This window comes from Cherax quadricarinatus, chromosome 65 (genome assembly GCF_038502225.1).
Source record: "Cherax quadricarinatus isolate ZL_2023a chromosome 65, ASM3850222v1, whole genome shotgun sequence".
NCBI lineage: Eukaryota > Metazoa > Arthropoda > Malacostraca > Decapoda > Parastacidae > Cherax > Cherax quadricarinatus.
The window spans coordinates 22,571,088-22,591,182 of record NC_091356.1 but is presented as its reverse complement, the minus strand read 5'-3'; positions in this window follow the sequence as shown (position 1 = coordinate 22,591,182).

Sequence of the window (20,095 nt, the reverse complement as noted above, 5' to 3'; positions counted from 1 at the left end):
CTTGTTGTATATTTTATTTTTTCTTTCTCCTTTTGCCTATTAACTTTTTCACTCTCACATTACGGTGCCCCACATTTCACTTGTTAACCAAACGCTGGTAATTCTTGATCACCCGTTTCCACACTCACTTTGATCTTTTTATGTTTGTATCTGTGTGGCAACAGTGCCTAGTAGATCCATAACGGTTTGGCACTTTTTAAAAGAAAATACTGAATTTAGGTTTCCCCTCGAATTTTTTCAACTAATAACTATAGTTATCACTCGTAGGTTTGTTCACCGACTTTGTCACTACCACTGATTACTGCTAGGGGTTATTGCACCCCTCAAAAACACGAAGGTTCTCGGAGCCTTGTGTACCCACGTCTGCACCCACCATGTGTGTGTGTAGGTGTGTGTGTGGTGTGTGTGTGTGTGTGTGTGTGTGTGTGTGGTGTGTGTGTGTGGTGTGTGTGTGTGATTCAGGATTGCCAAGAGGTAAAACATCCAAGCGCGGACGTTTTTACAGAACTTGTGCATAACAATGAGCAAGAACTTAACCTGGTTTGAACATTTTTCAGAGAGAGATGTGGACGGAAAATATGAGGAAATCTGGTGATTTGTCATTCGGTATTTGTAGTTCGTAAACCATTTTGTGAATCCACAGAAGCTCTCCTCAGAAAAGACAAGGAACTTTATCTGGATGTTAAACCACATGAACAGGAATAAAACTGGAGATATTGAACTTCTGTATTAATGTTAATATCATTCGGGGCATAAGAATTTGTGGAATAGTCTGATCTAGTGAGGCCTGGTCACCGACCGGGTCGCGGGGGCTTTGACCCCCGGAATCGTCTCCAGGTATACTCCAGGTATACTCCAGGTAGTGTGTGATGTGCTGGATAACTATCAATATCATGTGTAGTGAACATAGATGGTACAACACACAGGGATGGTAATCAGTTTCGACTACAGTTTTCACAAACATTGATCAGTTCATTAAGGATTTGGAACCTATTGAGTAATTTGAGGCAGAATGGATCATGAGTAATGAAATCTCTGAGGGAGTGAGAATACCTGGATTAGAAGTGTTATGTGTGGATCAATACTTTTCGTGGTAATGAAATCTTATTGAAATATAAATCTCAATGTTTTTTTCCTAATTCTAGGTTTTGATATTCATTATAAAATTAACGAAGCTTCCTTTACGAAATTACAATGAATTTTCTTTTGGCAGGCGGGATCGTTTGTAAATTAGAATGTTTAGCTAGAGTGAGCATTGAAGAATGTTCCAGAAAGACAGTTAGACAGTGTTTAGAAGTGCTCCAGTAACAAATACGTATATTATTCTTATTCTTATCATTATTATTATTATTATTATTATTATTATTATTATTATTATTATTATTATTATGGGGAGCGCTAAACCAGTAGGATTATGCAACACATGTGAGGGGGTGGTGGAAGGTACTCAGGCTCAGTTCGGTGAACTGGAGCACAGATCCAATTCCCTAGATCAAGAGCCCATCACTTGGTGATCCATGTAGCTTGGTGATCCATGAAGCTTGGTGATCCAGGTGGCTTGGTGATCCATGTAGCTTGGTGATCCAGGTGGCTTGGTGATCCATGTAGCTTGATGATCCATGTAGCTTTGTGATCCATGTAGCTTGGTGATCCAGGCGGCTTGGTGATCCATGTAGCTCGGTGATCCAGGTGGCTTGGTGATCCATGTAGCTTGGTGATCCAGGTGGCTTGGTGATCCATGTAGCTTGGTGATCCAGGTGGCTTGGTGATCCATGTAGCTTGGTGATCCAGGTGGCTTGGTGATCCATGTAGCTTGGTGATCCAGGTGGCTTGGTGATCCATGTAGCTTGGTGATCCAGGTGGCTTGGTGATCCATGTAGCTTGGTGATCCATATAGCTTGATGATCCATGTAGCTTGGTGATCCATGTAGGTTGGTGATCCAGGCGGCTTGGTGATCCATGTAGCTTGGTGATCCATGTAGCTTGGTGATCCATGTAGCTTGGTGATCCAGGCGGCTTGGTGATCCATGTAGCTTGGTGATCCAGGCGGCTTGGTGATCCAGGTGGCTTGGTGATCCATGTAGCTTGATGATCCATGTAGTTTGGTGATCCATGTAGCTTGGTGATCCAGGCGGCTTGGTGATCCATGTAGCTTGGTGATCCATGTAGCTTGGTGATCCAAGCGGCTTGGTGATCCATGTAGCTTGGTGATCCATGTAGCTTGGTGATCCATGTAGCTTGGTGATCCAGGCGGCTTTGTGATCCATGTAGCTTGATGATCCATGTAGCTTGTGATCCATGTAGCTTGGTGATCCAGGCGGCTTGGTGATCCATGTAGCTTGGTGATCCAGGCGGCTTGGTGAACCAGGCGGCTTGGTGATCCATGTAGCTTGGTGATCCATGTAGCTTGGTGATCCATATAGCTTGATGATCCATGTAGTTTGGTGATCCATGTTGCTTGGTGATCCATGTAGCTTGGTGATCCATGTAGCTTGGTGATCCAGGCGGCTTGGTGATCCATGTAGCTTGGTGATCCATGTAGCTTGGTGATCCATGTAGCTTGATGATCCATGTAGCTTGGTGATCCATGTAGCTTGATGATCCATGTAGTTTGGTGATCCATGTAGCTTGGTGATCCAGGCGGCTTGGTGATCCATGTAGCTTGGTGATCCATGTAGCTTGGTGATCCATGTAGCTTGGTGATCCAGGCGGCTTTGTGATCCATGTAGCTTGGTGATCCAGGTGGCTTGGTGATCCATGAAGTTTGGTGATCCAGGTGGCTTGGTGATCCATGTAGCTTGATGATCCATGTAGCTTGGTGATCCATGTAGCTTGGTGATCCAGGCGGCTTGATGATCCATGTAGCTTGGTGATCCAGGCGGCTTGGTGATCCAGGCGGCTTGGTGATCCATGTAGCTTGGTGATCCATGTAGCTTGGTGATCCATATAGCTTGATGATCCATGAAGTTTGGTGATCCATGTAGCATGGTGATCCAGGCGGCTTGGTGATCCATGTAGCTTGGTGATCCATGTAGCTTGGTGATCCATGTAGCTTGGTGATCCAGGCGGCTTGGTGATCCATGTAGCTTGGTGATCCAGGCGGCTTGGTGATCCATGTAGCTTGGTGATCCATGTAGCTTGGTGATCCATGTAGCTTGATGATCCATGTAGTTTGGTGATCCATGTAGCTTGGTGATCCAGGCGGCTTGGTGATCCATGTAGCTTGGTGATCCATGTAGCTTGGTGATCCAGGCGGCTTTGCGATCCATGTAGCTCGGTGATCCAGGTGGCTTGGTGATCCATGAAGCTTGGTGATCCAGGTGGCTTGGTGATCCATGTAGCTTGATGATCCATGTAGCTTGGTGATCCATGTAGCTTAGTGATCCAGGCGGCTTGGTGATCCATGTAGCTTGGTGATCCAGGCGGCTTGGTGATCCATGTAGCTTGGTGATCCAGGCGGCTTGGTGATCCATGTAGATGATAAGAACGTAGGTTGTATAGCAAAGCGAGAATTTGTCACCTCGCACCCACGCTTGTGGAGCTCAGGGTGAGCTTGACCACCCTGGACGACAAACACCACTAAACTCACATCTGTCTTGCTGTAATGTGAGCTAAAAGAGAAAGCAGCAGTGTTCAGGTGACTCTTAACACGTGACTGAAACAACATGGGATGCTGAGAGAAACTCGGTTAACACTACGAAGATTTCCTTAGGAAGTTAAGCATATCTGGGCATAAATCATGGCTCTGCCTGTGTCTGAATGATGTTGGCTGCAGACACGACATCAGGATAGCTTGTTGAAAGACGGATGCTTCTTGTATAGGCCGATGAACATGTGACTTCATATTCTTTCCTGTCTCTCTCTTAGCCAAAGACAACTGCTGCAAACACCGCTGCCGCAATTTATATCGGATACGTTTTCAGAGGCGAGTCATAGCTTCACTGGGTAATGGTAATGGTACAGACAACGTGTTCTGTCGAGCCATTGCCAGGCATACGGCCTGACGGAGGAAGAACCTGCTGCTAGGCTGTTTGGCGCTAGAGGCTGAAGCAAGCCGTCATGGACTGAACTCAAGGTAGACCTAGGCCCCCGACAGATGGCAGCACTTGGCCTAGTGAGTGGCATGAGCGCGAAATATTAATCTCAAGAGTGGTTACAATGTGTGGTGGTTTCTAGGGTTGACGGTGTGTTTGGTGGTTGCTTGGGTTGATGGGGTGTGTGGGGGGATAATGGAGTGTTTGGTGGTTCCTGCAGTTGGAGTATGTGGTGGTTTACTGGAGTTATTGTGTGGGGTGATTTCGGTTTTTGACAATGCGAGTTGTGGTTGCTGGGGTTGTTGGAGTGTATGGTTGTTATTGGGGTTCCTGATATATGAAGTGACTTTTGGGGTAGTTCCTTGGGTTGGTGGAGCGTGTGTGGTGCTTGCTGGAGTTGATGGAGAGTTCAGTAGTTGTTGGCGATGATAGATGGAACCGCTAAGACTGATAAATAATTTATTGGTTGCTCTGGTTGATAGAAAGTGGAGGGTGCTGTTTTTTGATGGACGGGTTTATGGTTGTTGATGGAGACTGTTGTAACTGGTGGAATGAAATTGATTATGGTTATTATTGTGATTAACAAAGACTGAAAGTTGTTGGGTTGAAAGAAAACGCGGTTACAGCTGTGTAGAGTGTGGTGGGTGCAGGGGTTATGGAGGTGTTGTGGTTGCTGGGGGTGATGAAGCGCGCCGGGGTTACTGGGGTTGATGCTGAGGTTGATAGAGGGCACGATGATTGCTGTGGTTGACATATAGGGATGAAGAGATTGGTGGTTGTCGGAGATGGAGGAGATTGTGTTAGTGGTTTGAGTTGAGGGAGACTGTGGAGTTTGCTGGGGTTGATGGAGAGTGTAGCTGCTGAAGTAGAATGTGTGGTTGCTGGGGTTGATGGAGAATGCTATATTTACTTGGAGCTTCTCATGGTTGCTGGAGTTGGTAGATAATTTTGTGGTTGCTGGGGTTGATGTAAAGTGCGGTGGTTGCTGACGTTATTAAAGTGTGTTGGTGTTCCTGTGCTTGATGGAGTTTTTAGAACGTGTGGTAGTTACTGGGTTGATTTAAAGTGTGGTGGTTGAAAGGATTGAGTGTTACTGTTGTTATGATTGAATAAGAATATTTTGGTTTATTTGATAGATTTATACCTCTTGGTGTATATATAATAAATGATACATTCCTCTTTGTGCTTAGAACTGGTAGATACATAACTTTCGGTATACAAACACTGAGAGACACATAACTCTCTGTGTATACTCTGAAACATACATACCTCTGTATAACACTGCTACACACACAACTATCGGCTGTCATACACCGATAATATACCATTTCCTTGAATTTACATTGGAAGATGCATTCCTTAAATCGTATGTGTACTGAGTGTCATACACTGGGAGATACATACATCAGTGAATGTATCCTTGATTCATATTTAATTGCAAGTATTAAGTATAACTTGCTCAGTAATCTGGAACATATTCCAGTAGTGGTCACTGAGACAGTTAAGTCATTATACTCAGCTTTGAGAAGTCTATCAGTTCGATTTAATTTATATATTTGTAAATACGGAGATAGTTACACCAGCATTACTGAGAAAGTAATTAAGTTTTGTAAAAGTTATGATCATAGAGTACTTTTCCATTTTTAGACCGGAATTGTTATATTCAGAATCACATTAAATGACGAGAAGTATTTTTATTTAGTGATATATATTTTGTTTTTGTAACGACGTCTTGTGTAGTTATAATTGTACTAATGGAGAGTGAGACAAAATGTATAATATAATTACATTATGTAAATTGTTACAACGTTCTCAACAGAGAAGCAAAATTGAAAGTATGTGGATTTACAATGTATATAGAGTAGAGGGAAATGTTTGTATACGGTTGTACATAAGCTGAAACTTTACTGTAGTTTAATGGCGTATATTTTAGGGATTGAAGTTTCCAGAGTCTGGAACATTCTTCCAGACTATGGAACAGAACTCTTCTCCTGGCTAAGGGACTGATCACTTCAAAACTACGTCTTTAGAGGTTGATGGACTGATTATATCTCTACTCCTTCCTCTGTATTCGACTGAGGAAACCTGCTGTGTATATATAGTGCATATAGTGAGAGGATGGTAAATACGAGTATACATGGCGAAGGTGCATATTTATTAATAACTCAGGGATTATATATTCTTAGTAGATAATGTACACGTTACATGCAGCCTTAATTTTAATCGTGCAGCGGATAGGACTGAAACCTAGCTAAAAAAGGTGTAAAACCTATTGACTATACAAGGTTTATTAAGGTTCTATGTCACCTGTTCACCACCAGTCGCTAAAAAAAAATAAATTCTCAGTGTATATAGAGTGAGACATGCACTGCACCCTGGGTGGACACACATGTTGACGTAGTCACTGACGGGGGCCTGCCTAGGCCTAAGATCAATTTATATATCAGAAACATTCTGGAGAACAGTAAATAATATTTTCAACTTGTGTTTTTAGGTTTCATGCAGGACAAAGAAACATGTAGACAACTAACAAAGATGAGGAGAAGAACATTACAAGGGAACACAGTCATAGAGTGTAAACCACTCAGCTGCTCAACCAACCCTGACAATATATGCAATGACACCAGAGAGAGAGACTGTATGTTGTGTGGTGGTGTCTTAATGTAGGTGGTCATACCATGTGTTGTGTGGTGGTGTCTTAATGTAGGTGGTCATACCATGTGTTGTGTGGTGGTGTCTTAATGTAGGTGGTCATACCATGTGTTGTGTGGTGGTGTCTTAATGTAGGTGGTCATACCATGTGTTGTGTGGTGGTGTCTTAATGTAGGTGGTCTTACCATGTGTTGTGTGGTGGTGTCTTAATGTAGGTGGTCTTACCATGTGTTGTGTGGTGGTATGTCTTAATGTAGGTGGTCATACCATTTATGTGGTGGCATGTCTTAAGGTAGGTGTCATACCATGTGTTGTGTGGTGGCATGTCCTAAAATATGTGATCATGACATGTGTTCTGCCTCGGATGATGAGGGACAATCTTCCTGGTTTTGCAGTGAAGACCAGTCACATGACTCATGTATCCACGTCATGAAGGCCACTGATGACCAGTCACATGACTCATGTATCCACGTTATGAAGGCCACTGATGACCAGTCACATGACTCATGTATCCACGTCATGAAGGCCACTGATGACCAGTCACATGACTCATGTATCCACGTCATGAAGGCCACTGATGACCAGACACATGACTCGCCATTAAACACGTCATGGAGACCACATCAAGCATATAATCACATCACAGGCACCATTAACGACCAGCCACAAGACCCTTGCAGTAGCGTCTTAGATATATTATAATCTACCCAGAGGTCAGTGGTTGCTCTGCCTCAAGGGATCTAATATTACCTATTTACAATCTACCACACTGATGGTACATAACTCGTGAACGCATCAACTATTCTTATTAAAAATTACATGTGTTTAAGTTAAATCTCAGCGGTTATACAGGAACAGTGATGATCTACAAGTATATTTATAATATAGAATGAAAATGCTCTCCCATATTAAGAAGTCTTCCCTTCCTTGAGGTACGAGTGATAGAGCATAATATGTGAAGTTGTTACTTTATCGTTTAACATGAGCGAGCAAGATACTTCCTGCGAGAAGGTGGATAGCGACAACGGTGGCGGCAGCGACAGTGGCGACGGCAGCGACGGTGGCGACGGCAGCGACGGTGGCGACGGCAGCGACGGTGGAGACGGCAGCGACGGTGGAGACGGCAGCGACGGTGGCGACGGCAGCGACGGTGGCGACGGCAGCGACAGTGGCGACGGCAGCGACGGTGGCGACGGTAGCGACGGTGGCGACGGTAGCGACGGTGGCGACGGCAGCGACGGTGGCGACGGCAGCGACGGTGGAGACGGCAGCGACGGTGGCGACGGCAGCGACGGTGGCGACGGTGGCGACGGCAGCGACGGTGGCGACGGTAGCGACGGTGGCGACGGCAGCGACGGTGGCGACGGTAGCGACGGTGGCGACGGCAGCGACGGAGGCGACGGCAGCGACGGTGGCGACGGTAGCGACGGTGGCGACGGTAGCGACGGTGGCGACGGCAGCGACGGTGGCGACGGTGTTGATTAAACATCAGGAAAAGGAAAAGTTTCATTATGCGCGGAATTGTTAGTTCAACACCAGACCACTGCTTAAGTTGTTGATGGCTTACCAGTGATGGGTATGAGTGTTGAAGCTGATGCTGGCTTACTAGTGATGGGTATGAGTGTTGAAGCTGATGCTGGCTTACTAGTGATGGGTATGAGTGTTGAAGCTGATGCTGGCTTACTAGTGATTGGTATGAGTGTTGAAGCTGATGCTGGCTTACTAGTGATGGGTATGAGTGTTGAAGCTGATGCTGGCTTACCAGTGATGGGTATGAGTGTTGAAGCTGATGCTGGCTTACCAGTGATGGGTATGAGTGTTGAAGCTGATGCTGGCTTACCAGTGATGGGTATGAGTGTTGAAGCTGATGCTGGCTTACTAGTGATTGGTATGAGTGTTGAAGCTGATGCTGGCTTACCAGTGATGGGTATGAGTGTTGAAGCTGATGCTGGCTTACCAGTGATGGGTATGAGTGTTGAAGCTGATGCTGGCTTACCAGTGATGGGTATGAGTGTTGAAGCTGATGCTGGCTTACCAGTGATGGGTATGAGTGTTGAAGCTGATGCTGGCTTACTAGTGATTGGTATGAGTGTTGAAGCTGATGCTGGCTTACTAGTGATTGGTATGAGTGTTGAAGCTGATGCTGGCTTACCAGTGATGGGTATGAGTGTTGAAGCTGATGCTGGCTTACCAGTGATGGGTATGAGTGTTGAAGCTGATGCTGGCTTACTAGTGATGGGTATGAGTGTTGAAGCTGATGCTGGCTTACCAGTGATGGGTATGAGTGTTGAAGCTGATGCTGGCTTACTAGTGATTGGTATGAGTGTTGAAGCTGATGCTGGCTTACTAGTGATTGGTATGAGTGTTGAAGCTGATGCTGGCTTACCAGTGATGGGTATGAGTGTTGAAGCTGATGCTGGCTTACCAGTGATGGGTATGAGTGTTGAAGCTGATGCTGGCTTACTAGTGATGGGTATGAGTGTTGAAGCTGATGCTGGCTTACTAGTGATGGGTATGAGTGTTGAAGCTGATGCTGGCTTACTAGTGATGGGTATGAGTGTTGAAGCTGATGCTGGCTTACCAGTGATTGGTATGAGTGTTGAAGCTGATGCTGGCTTACCAGTGATGGGTATGAGTGTTGAAGCTGATGCTGGCTTACCAGTGATGGGTATGAGTGTTGAAGCTGATGCTGGCTTACTAGTGATGGGTATGAGTGTTGAAGCTGATGCTGGCTTACTAGTGATGGGTAGGAGTGTTGAAGCTGATGCTGGCTTACTAGTGATGGGTATGAGTGTTGAAGCTGATGCTGGCATACCAGTGATGGGTATGAGTGTTGAAGCTGATGCTGGCTTACTAGTGATGGGTATGAGTGTTGAAGCTGATGCTGGCTTACCAGTGATGGGTATGAGTGTTGAAGCTGATGCTGGCTTACCAGTGATGGGTATGAGTGTTGAAGCTGATGCTGGCTTACCAGTGATGGGTATGAGTGTTGAAGCTGATGCTGGCTTACCAGTGATGGGTATGAGTGTTGAAGCTGATGCTGGCTTACTAGTGATGGGTATGAGTGTTGAAGCTGATGCTGGCTTACCAGTGATGGGTATGAGTGTTGAAGCTGATGCTGGCTTACCAGTGATGGGTATGAGTGTTGAAGCTGATGCTGGCTTACTAGTGATGGGTATGAGTGTTGAAGCTGATGCTGGCTTACTAGTGATGGGTATGAGTGTTGAAGCTGATGCTGGCTTACCAGTGATGGGTATGAGTGTTGAAGCTGATGCTGGCTTACCAGTGATGGGTATGAGTGTTGAAGCTGATGCTGGCTTACCAGTGATGGGTATGAGTGTTGAAGCTGATGCTGGCTTACCAGTGATGGGTATGAGTGTTGAAGCTGATGCTGGCTTACTAGTGATGGGTATGAGTGTTGAAGCTGATGCTGGCTTACTAGTGATGGGTATGAGTGTTGAAGCTGATGCTGGCTTACTAGTGATGGGTATGAGTGTTGAAGCTGATGCTGGCTTACCAGTGATGGGTATGAGTGTTGAAGCTGATGCTGGCTTACCAGTGATGGGTATGAGTGTTGAAGCTGATGCTGGCTTACTAGTGATGGGTATGAGTGTTGAAGCTGATGCTGGCTTACTAGTGATGGGTATGAGTGTTGAAGCTGATGCTGGCTTACTAGTGATGGGTATGAGTGTTGAAGCTGATGCTGGCTTACCAGTGATGGGTATGAGTGTTGAAGCTGATGCTGGCTTACCAGTGATGGGTATGAGTGTTGAAGCTGATGCTGGCTTACCAGTGATGGGTATGAGTGTTGAAGCTGATGCTGGCTTACCAGTGATGGGTATGAGTGTTGAAGCTGATGCTGGCTTACCAGTGATGGGTATGAGTGTTGAAGCTGATGCTGGCTTACCAGTGATGGGTATGAGTGTTGAAGCTGATGCTGGCTTACCAGTGATGGGTATGAGTGTTGAAGCTGATGCTGGCTTACCAGTGATGGGTATGAGTGTTGAAGCTGATGCTGGCTTACTAGTGATGGGTATGAGTGTTGAAGCTGATGCTGGCTTACCAGTGATGGGTATGAGTGTTGAAGCTGATGCTGGCTTACCAGTGATGGGTATGAGTGTTGAAGCTGATGCTGGCTTACCAGTGATGGGTATGAGTGTTGAAGCTGATGCTGGCTTACTAGTGATGGGTATGAGTGTTGAAGCTGATGCTGGCTTACTAGTGATGGGTATGAGTGTTGAAGCTGATGCAGGCTTACCAGTGATGGGTATGAGTGTTGAAGCTGATGCTGGCTTACTAGTGATGGGTATGAGTGTTGAAGCTGATGCTGGCTTACCAGTGATGGGTATGAGTGTTGAAGCTGATGCTGGCTTACCAGTGATGGGTATGAGTGTTGAAGCTGATGCTGGCTTACTAGTGATGGGTATGAGTGTTGAAGCTGACGCTGGCTTACCAGTGATGGGTATGAGTGTTGAAGCTGATGCTGGCTTACCAGTGATGGGTATGAGTGTTGAAGCTGATGCTGGCTTACTAGTGATGGGTATGAGTGTTGAAGCTGATGCTGGCTTACCAGTGATGGGTATGAGTGTTGAAGCTGATGCTGGCTTACCAGTGATGGGTATGAGTGTTGAAGCTGATGCTGGCTTACCAGTGATGGGTATGAGTGTTGAAGCTGATGCTGGCTTACTAGTGATGGGTATGAGTGTTGAAGCTGATGCTGGCTTACTAGTGATGGGTATGAGTGTTGAAGCTGATGCAGGCTTACCAGTGATGGGTATGAGTGTTGAAGCTGATGCTGGCTTACTAGTGATGGGTATGAGTGTTGAAGCTGATGCTGGCTTACCAGTGATGGGTATGAGTGTTGAAGCTGATGCTGGCTTACCAGTGATGGGTATGAGTGTTGAAGCTGATGCTGGCTTACTAGTGATGGGTATGAGTGTTGAAGCTGATGCTGGCTTACCAGTGATGGGTATGAGTGTTGAAGCTGATGCTGGCTTACCAGTGATGGGTATGAGTGTTGAAGCTGATGCTGGCTTACTAGTGATGGGTATGAGTGTTGAAGCTGATGCTGGCTTACCAGTGATGGGTATGAGTGTTGAAGCTGATGCTGGCTTACCAGTGATGGGTATGAGTGTTGAAGCTGATTCTGGCTTACTAGTGATAGGTATGAGTGTTGAAGCTGATGCTGGCTTACCAGTGATGGGTATGAGTGTTGAAGCTGATGCTGGCTTACCAGTGATGGGTATGAGTGTTGAAGCTGATGCTGGCTTACTAGTGATGGGTATGAGTGTTGAAGCTGATGCTGGCTTACCAGTGATGGGTATGAGTGTTGAAGCTGATGCTGGCTTACCAGTGATGGGTATGAGTGTTGAAGCTGATGCTGGCTTACTAGTGATGGGTATGAGTGTTGAAGCTGATGCTGGCTTACCAGTGATGGGTATGAGTGTTGAAGCTGATGCTGGCTTACCAGTGATGGGTATGAGTGTTGAAGCTGATGCTGGCTTACTAGTGATGGGTATGAGTGTTGAAGCTGATGCTGGCTTACCAGTGATGGGTATGAGTGTTGAAGCTGATGCTGGCTTACCAGTGATGGGTATGAGTGTTGAAGCTGATGCTGGCTTACTAGTGATGGGTATGAGTGTTGAAGCTGATGCTGGCTTACCAGTGATGGGTATGAGTGCTGAAGCTGATGCTGGCTTACCAGTGATGGGTATGAGTGTTGAAGCTGATGCTGGCTTACTAGTGATGGGTATGAGTGTTGAAGCTGATGCTGGCTTACCAGTGATGGGTATGAGTGTTGAAGCTGATGCTGGCTTACCAGTGATGGGTATGAGTGTTGAAGCTGATGCTGGCTTACTAGTGATGGGTATGAGTGTTGAAGCTGATGCTGGCTTACTAGTGATGGGTATGAGTGTTGAAGCTGATGCTGGCTTACCAGTGATGGGTATGAGTGTTGAAGCTGATGCAGGCTTACCAGTGATGGGTATGAGTGTTGAAGCTGATGCTGGCTTACTAGTGATGGGTATGAGTGTTGAAGCTGATGCTGGCTTACTAGTGATGGGTATGAGTGTTGAAGCTGATGCTGGCTTACCAGTGATGGGTATGAGTGTTGAAGCTGATGCAGGCTTACCAGTGATGGGTATGAGTGTTGAAGCTGATGCTGGCTTACTAGTGATGGGTATGAGTGTTGAAGCTGATGCTGGCTTACTAGTGATGGGTATGAGTGTTGAAGCTGATGTTGGCTTACTAGTGATGGGTATGAGTGTTGAAGCTGATGCTGGCTTACTAGTGATGGGTATGAGTGTTGAAGCTGATGCTGGCTTACTAGTGATGGGTATGAGTGTTGAAGCTGATGCTGGCTTACCAGTGATGGGTATGAGTGTTGAAGCTGATGCTGGCTTACTAGTGATGGGTATGAGTGTTGAAGCTGATGCTGGCTTACTAGTGATGGGTATGAGTGTTGAAGCTGATGCTGGCTTACCAGTGATGGGTATGAGTGTTGAAGCTGATGCTGGCTTACTAGTGATGGGTATGAGTGTTGAAGCTGATGCTGCCTTACTAGTGATGGGTATGAGTGTTGAAGCTGATGCTGGCTTACCAGTGATGGGTATGAGTGTTGAAGCTGATGCTGGCTTACTAGTGATGGGTATGAGTGTTGAAGCTGATGCTGGCTTACCAGTGATGGGTATGAGTGTTGAAGCTGATGCTGGCTTACCAGTGATGGGTATGAGTGTTGAAGCTGATGCAGGCTTACCAGTGATGGGTATGAGTGTTGAAGCTGATGCTGGCTTACTAGTGATGGGTATGAGTGTTGAAGCTGATGCTGGCTTACTAGTGATGGGTATGAGTGTTGAAGCTGATGCTGGCTTACTAGTGATGGGTATGAGTGTTGAAGCTGATGCTGGCTTACCAGTGATGGGTATGAGTGTTGAAGCTGATGCTGGCTTACTAGTGATGGGTATGAGTGTTGAAGCTGATGCTGGCTTACCAGTGATGGGTATGAGTGTTGAAGCTGATGCTGGCTTACTAGTGATGGGTATGAGTGTTGAAGCTGATGCTGGCTTACTAGTGATGGGTATGAGTGTTGAAGCTGATGCTGGCTTACTAGTGATGGGTATGAGTGTTGAAGCTGATGCTGGCTTACTAGTGATGGGTATGAGTGTTGAAGCTGATGCAGGCTTACCAGTGATGGGTATGAGTGTAGAAGCTGATGCTGGCTTACCAGTGATTGGTATGAGTGTTGAAGTTGATGCTGGCTTACCAGTGATTGGTATGAGTGTTGAAGCTGATGCAGGCTTACCAGTGATTGGTATGAGTGTTGAAGCTGATGCTGGCTTACCAGTGATTGGTATGAGTGTTGAAGCTGATGCAGGCTTACCAGTGATTGGTATGAGTGTTGAAGCTGATGCTGGCTTACCAGTGATTGGTATGAGTGTTGAAGCTGATGCAGGCTTACCAGTGATTGGTATGAGTGTTGAAGCTGGTGCTGGCTTACCAGTGATTGGTATGAGTGTTGAAGCTGATGCTGGCTTACCAGTGATTGGTATGAGTGTTGAAGCTGATGCAGGCTTACCAGTGATTGGTATGAGTGTTGAAGCTGATGCTGGCTTACCAGTGATTGGTATGAGTGTTGAAGTTGATGCTGGCTTACCAGTGATTGGTATGAGTGTTGAAGCTGATGCTGGCTTACCAGTGATGGGTATGAGTGTTGAAGCTGATGCTGGCTTACCAGTGATGGGTATGAGTGTTGAAGTTGATGCTGGCTTACCAGTGATGGGTATGAGTGTTGAAGCTGATGCTGGCTTACCAGTGATGGGTATGAGTGTTGAAGTTGATGCTGGCTTACCAGTGATGGATATGAGTGTTGAAGCTGATGCAGGCTTACCAGTGATGGGTATGAGTGTTGAAGTTGATGCTGGCTTACCAGTGATGGGTATGAGTGTTGAAGCTGATGCTGGCTTACCAGTGATGGGTATGAGTGTTGAAGTTGATGCTGGCTTACCAGTGATGGATATGAGTGTTGAAGCTGATGCAGGCTTACCAGTGATGGGTATGAGTGTTGAAGTTGATGCTGGCTTACCAGTGATGGGTATGAGTGTTGAAGTTGATGCTGGCTTACCAGTGATGGGTATGAGTGTTGAAGTTGATGCAGGCTTACCAGTGATGGGTATGAGTGTTGAAGTTGATGCTGGCTTACCAGTGATGGGTATGAGTGTTGAAGTTGATGCTGGCTTACCAGTGATGAGTATGAGTGTTGAAGCTGATGCTGGCTTACCATTGATGGGTATGAGTGTTGAAGCTGATGCAGGCTTACCAGTGATGGGTATGAGTGTTGAAGCTGATGCTGGCTTACCAGTGATGAATATGAGGGTTGAAGCTGATGCTGGCTTACCAGTGATGGGTATGAGTGTTGAAGCTGATGCAGGCTTACCAGTGATGGGTATGAGTGTTGAAGCTGATGCAGGCTTACCAGTGATGGGTATGAGTGTTGAAGCTGATGCTGGCTTACCATTGATGGGTATGAGTGTTGAAGCTGATGCAGGCTTACCAGTGATGGGTATGAGTGTTGAAGCTGATGCTGGCTTACCAGTGTTGGGTATGAGTGTTGAAGCTGATGCTGGCTTACCAGTGATGGGTATGAGTGTTGAAGCTGATGCTGGCTTACCAGTGATGAATATGAGTGTTGAAGCTGATGCTGGCTTACCAGTGATTGGTATGAGTGTTGAAGCTGATGCTGGCTTACCAGTGATGGGTATGAGTGTTGAAGCTGATGCTGGCTTACCAGTGATGGGTATGAGTGTTGAAGCTGATGCTGGCTTACCAGTGATGGGTATGAGTGTTGAAGTTGATGCTGGCTTACCAGTGATGGATATGAGTGTTGAAGCTGATGCAGGCTTACCAGTGATGGGTATGAGTGTTGAAGTTGATGCTGGCTTACCAGTGATGGGTATGAGTGTTGAAGCTGATGCTGGCTTACCAGTGATGGGTATGAGTGTTGAAGCTGATGCTGGCTTACCAGTGATGGGTATGAGTGTTGAAGCTGATGCAGGCTTACCAGTGATGGGTATGAGTGTTGAAGTTGATGCTGGCTTACCAGTGATGGGTATGAGTGTTGAAGTTGATGCTGGCTTACCAGTGATGGGTATGAGTGTTGAAGTTGATGCAGGCTTACCAGTGATGGGTATGAGTGTTGAAGTTGATGCTGGCTTACCAGTGATGGGTATGAGTGTTGAAGTTGATGCTGGCTTACCAGTGATGAGTATGAGTGTTGAAGCTGATGCTGGCTTACCATTGATGGGTATGAGTGTTGAAGCTGATGCAGGCTTACCAGTGATGGGTATGAGTGTTGAAGCTGATGCTGGCTTACCAGTGATGAATATGAGGGTTGAAGCTGATGCTGGCTTACCAGTGATGGGTATGAGTGTTGAAGCTGATGCAGGCTTACCAGTGATGGGTATGAGTGTTGAAGCTGATGCAGGCTTACCAGTGATGGGTATGAGTGTTGAAGCTGATGCTGGCTTACCATTGATGGGTATGAGTGTTGAAGCTGATGCAGGCTTACCAGTGATGGGTATGAGTGTTGAAGCTGATGCTGGCTTACCAGTGTTGGGTATGAGTGTTGAAGCTGATGCTGGCTTACCAGTGATGAATATGAGGGTTGAAGCTGATGCTGGCTTACCAGTGATGGGTATGAGTGTTGAAGCTGATGCTGGCTTACCAGTGATTGGTATGAGTGTTGAAGCTGATGCTGGCTTACCAGTGATTGGTATGAGTGTTGAAGCTGATGCTGGCTTACCAGTGATTGGTATGAGTGTTGAAGCTGATGCAGGCTTACCAGTGATTGGTATGAGTGTTGAAGCTGATGCTGGCTTACCAGTGATTGGTATGAGTGTTGAAGCTGATGCTGGCTTACCAGTGATTGGTATGAGTGTTGAAGCTGATGCTGGCTTACCAGTGATTGGTATGAGTGTTGAAGCTGATGCTGGCTTACCAGTGATGAATATGAGTGTTGAAGCTGATGCTGGCTTACCAGTGATTGGTATGAGTGTTGAAGCTGATGCTGGCTTACCAGTGATGGGTATGAGTGTTGAAGCTGATGCTGGCTTACCAGTGATGGGTATGAGTGTTGAAGCTGATGCTGGCTTACCAGTGATGGGTATGAGTGTTGAAGTTGATGCTGGCTTACCAGTGATGGATATGAGTGTTGAAGCTGATGCAGGCTTACCAGTGATGGGTATGAGTGTTGAAGTTGATGCTGGCTTACCAGTGATGGGTATGAGTGTTGAAGTTGATGCTGGCTTACCAGTGATGGGTATGAGTGTTGAAGTTGATGCAGGCTTACCAGTGATGGGTATGAGTGTTGAAGTTGATGCTGGCTTACCAGTGATGGGTATGAGTGTTGAAGTTGATGCTGGCTTACCAGTGATGAGTATGAGTGTTGAAGCTGATGCAGGCTTACCAGTGATGGGTATGAGTGTTGAAGCTGATGCTGGCTTACCATTGATGGGTATGAGTGTTGAAGCTGATGCAGGCTTACCAGTGATGGGTATGAGTGTTGAAGCTGATGCTGGCTTACCAGTGATGAATATGAGGGTTGAAGCTGATGCTGGCTTACCAGTGATGGGTATGAGTGTTGAAGCTGATGCAGGCTTACCAGTGATGGGTATGAGTGTTGAAGCTGATGCAGGCTTACCAGTGATGGGTATGAGTGTTGAAGCTGATGCTGGCTTACGAGTGTTGGGTATGAGTGTTGAAGCTGATGCTGGCTTACCAGTGATGAATATGAGGGTTGAAGCTGATGCTGGCTTACCAGTGATGGGTATGAGTGTTGAAGCTGATGCTGGCTTACCAGTGATTGGTATGAGTGTTGAAGCTGATGCTGGCTTACCAGTGATTGGTATGAGTGTTGAAGCTGATGCTTGCTTACCAGTGATTGGTATGAGTGTTGAAGCTGATGCTGGCTTACCAGTGATGGGTATGAGTGTTGAAGCTGATGCAGGCTTACCAGTGATTGGTATGAGTGTTGAAGCTGATGCTGGCTTACCAGTGATGAATATGAGTGTTGAAGCTGATGCTGGCTTACCAGTGATGAATATGAGTGTTGAAGCTGATGCTGGCTTACCAGTGATTGGTATGAGTGTTGAAGCTGATGCTGGCTTACCAGTGATGGGTATGAGTGTTGAAGCTGATGCTGGCTTACCAGTGATGGGTATGAGTGTTGAAGCTGATGCTGGCTTACTAGTGATGGGTATGAGTGTTGAAGCTGATGCTGGCTTACTAGTGATGGGTATGAGTGTTGAAGCTGATGCAGGCTTACCAGTGATGGGTATGAGTGTTGAAGCTGATGCTGGCTTACTAGTGATGGGTATGAGTGTTGAAGCTGATGCTGGCTTACCAGTGATGGGTATGAGTGTTGAAGCTGATGCTGGCTTACCAGTGATGGGTATGAGTGTTGAAGCTGATGCTGGCTTACTAGTGATGGGTATGAGTGTTGAAGCTGATGCTGGCTTACCAGTGATGGGTATGAGTGTTGAAGCTGATGCTGGCTTACCAGTGATGGGTATGAGTGTTGAAGCTGATGCTGGCTTACTAGTGATGGGTATGAGTGTTGAAGCTGATGCTGGCTTACCAGTGATGGGTATGAGTGTTGAAGCTGATGCTGGCTTACCAGTGATGGGTATGAGTGTTGAAGCTGATTCTGGCTTACTAGTGATGGGTATGAGTGTTGAAGCTGATGCTGGCTTACCAGTGATGGGTATGAGTGTTGAAGCTGATGCTGGCTTACCAGTGATGGGTATGAGTGTTGAAGCTGATGCTGGCTTACTAGTGATGGGTATGAGTGTTGAAGCTGATGCTGGCTTACCAGTGATGGGTATGAGTGTTGAAGCTGATGCTGGCTTACCAGTGATGGGTATGAGTGTTGAAGCTGATGCTGGCTTACTAGTGATGGGTATGAGTGTTGAAGCTGATGCTGGCTTACCAGTGATGGGTATGAGTGTTGAAGCTGATGCTGGCTTACCAGTGATGGGTATGAGTGTTGAAGCTGATGCTGGCTTACTAGTGATGGGTATGAGTGTTGAAGCTGATGCTGGCTTACCAGTGATGGGTATGAGTGTTGAAGCTGATGCTGGCTTACCAGTGATGGGTATGAGTGTTGAAGCTGATGCTGGCTTACTAGTGATGGGTATGAGTGTTGAAGCTGATGCTGGCTTACCAGTGATGGGTATGAGTGCTGAAGCTGATGCTGGCTTACCAGTGATGGGTATGAGTGTTGAAGCTGATGCTGGCTTACTAGTGATGGGTATGAGTGTTGAAGCTGATGCTGGCTTACCAGTGATGGGTATGAGTGTTGAAGCTGATGCTGGCTTACCAGTGATGGGTATGAGTGTTGAAGCTGATGCTGGCTTACCAGTGATGGGTATGAGTGTTGAAGCTGATGCTGGCTTACTAGTGATGGGTATGAGTGTTGAAGCTGATGCTGGCTTACCAGTGATGGGTATGAGTGTTGAAGCTGATGCTGGCTTACCAGTGATGGGTATGAGTGTTGAAGCTGATGCTGGCTTACCAGTGATGGGTATGAGTGTTGAAGCTGATGCTGGCTTACTAGTGATGGGTATGAGTGTTGAAGCTGATGCTGGCTTACCAGTGATGGGTATGAGTGTTGAAGCTGATGCAGGCTTACCAGTGATGGGTATGAGTGTTGAAGCTGATGCTGGCTTACTAGTGATGGGTATGAGTGTTGAAGCTGATGCTGGCTTACCAGTGATGGGTATGAGTGTTGAAGCTGATGCTGGCTTACCAGTGATGGGTATGAGTGTTGAAGCTGATGCTGGCTTACCAGTGATGGGTATGAGTGTTGAAGCTGATGCTGGCTTACTAGTGATGGGTATGAGTGTTGAAGCTGATGCTGGCTTACCAGTGATGGGTATGAGTGTTGAAGCTGATGCTGGCTTACCAGTGATGGGTATGAGTGTTGAAGCTGATGCTGGCTTACCAGTGATGGGTATGAGTGTTGAAGCTGATGCTGGCTTACCAGTGATGGGTATGAGTGTTGAAGCTGATGCTGGCTTACCAGTGATGGGTATGAGTGTTGAAGCTGATGCTGGCTTACCAGTGATGGGTATGAGTGTTGAAGCTGATGCTGGCTTACCAGTGATGGGTATGAGTGTTGAAGCTGATGCTGGCTTACCAGTGATGGGTATGAGTGTTGAAGCTGATGCTGGCTTACCAGTGATGGGTATGAGTGTTGAAGCTGATGCTGGCTTACCAGTGATGGGTATGAGTGTTGAAGCTGATGCTGGCTTACCAGTGATGGGTATGAGTGTTGAAGCTGATGCTGGCTTACCAGTGATGGGTATGAGTGTTGAAGTTGATGCTGGCTTACCAGTGATGGATATGAGTGTTGAAGC